Source organism: Triticum dicoccoides, chromosome 2A, assembly GCF_002162155.2.
Source record: "Triticum dicoccoides isolate Atlit2015 ecotype Zavitan chromosome 2A, WEW_v2.0, whole genome shotgun sequence".
Classification (NCBI taxonomy): domain Eukaryota; kingdom Viridiplantae; phylum Streptophyta; class Magnoliopsida; order Poales; family Poaceae; genus Triticum; species Triticum dicoccoides.
This window is the reverse complement of record NC_041382.1, coordinates 684,756,892-684,758,659: the sequence shown is the minus strand read 5'-3', so window position 1 is coordinate 684,758,659 and position 1,768 is coordinate 684,756,892.

The following is a 1,768-nucleotide window of genomic DNA, read 5'->3' as shown; positions in this document are numbered from 1 at the left end:
TGATCATTAATAATGTTTTTTCAAAGCCCCATTAGTCGTGGGAGGCCTTGAACAATGAATGTACTTGAGCAGGGATGATCTCAATTTTCACCATAATGTCGAAGAAAGATTCAAACTGCATATAAAATATGACCAACAAAAGGAACATCACACAATGACCTAAACTCATCTTATCAAAATAATTGGCTTTGCAAGGACAATCGCCTCTCTAGGTTCACGACACAGAGAAATGAATGACGTGTACCTGATGAATATTGTTCATTGCAGCCATGCACCAAGGTATGAGGACCATGAGATGTTCCATTAGAAAGTTAGACAAGTTGGAGTGAGATAGAGGTAAAACAACAAGAAGAAAAATGGCAGACGAAAAAAATATGGTCTTTCCTGACCTGGGCGACGTGAGGGCTCCACCTACCAGCCATAGACACCACTGTCCCAAACTTCTTCCTCCCCGTGAAGCCCGAGGAGCCGTCGGCGGCGGCCGGGTGCTCTCTTGCGGGGCTCCTAGTTATATGGGCGGCGTAGCTTGGTGGCAGTCAGTGGTGTCCCGAGGTGCACGCGATTGGGCCTGCGTCGGCAGGCTCGACAACCGGCGGCATACCACGGGGCAGGCTCGTGGTGGCAGGATTGGGCGTGCTCGGGGTGGTGATTTCGACCGGATGTGGTTGTGGCTCTGGTGGTCTTAGGCAGTCTAGGTCGTTCTCCTCTTCGGCCTGGGCACGTGGCGGTATTCCTCGATGGGCACACGATGCCGGATAGGCCTGGAGGGGCGACGTGGAGGAGCATGGCGACCGCCGGGCGGTGGCGAGTCGTCAATGAAGTTTCTTCCACGGGGTTCCTAGGATAGGGGTGTAACGGAATTTGAGGGTGCGGCCTCGGTCGGGGGATTTCCTATTTGCCGCACGTTGCGGCAAAGTGTCGCTGAAACGCACAGGCAGCGATCGCTATCCACCACAATGGGCCGGCCCGGGTTTCTATCTTCGGTTTTGGGAACATTCTGGATGTTCCAGTCGGGTATTTTTTGGGTTTTGGCGACAATATAGAATTTTTGTAAACCGTTTTTATCTTTTTATGTTTTTTCATTTTACTTTTTATCTTTATAGTTTAATTTTTCTTTCCATTTCATTTTTATTGCATTTTCACTTTTTAATTTTCAATTTTTTTCTTGAAAAATGTTTCTGTTTTTGAATTTGGTTCAGAAATTTCGAAAATGTTTAGAAGTATAAAATTGTTTGATCCTATTAAAGAAAAGCTCCAAAATTCAAAAAAGTATCAAATTTTAAAAATTCCAAAAATGTTCGCATTTTATAATTTTGTTCACAAATTCAATAAATGTTCAAGAATTTCAGAATCTTCCTATTTTCAATACTTGTGGACAAATTCAAAAGATGTTTATGTTTCCAACCTTTGTTCGCAAATTCGAAAACTGTTCGGGGAACTTGATAAAATGTTAGCGGTTTGGAAAAAATGTTCATAATTTCAAAAAATGTTCGCGATTTTGAAAAAAAAAGTTCCTGTTTGCATACTTGTTCGGTAATTCAAAAGTTGTTAATGTTTTTAAATTTGTTCACAATTTTAGAGAATGTTAGGGGAATTTCAGAAAATGTTCATGTTTTGAAAAAAATGATAATAATTTCAAAAAAAATCGCAATTTTCGAACAATTGACCAGTTTTTTAAATTGTTCACAAATCAATAGATGTTGATGTTTACAAAAAGTTTAGAATTTCAAATTTTCGTTCGCTTTCTTATAGAGAAAATGTTTCCACT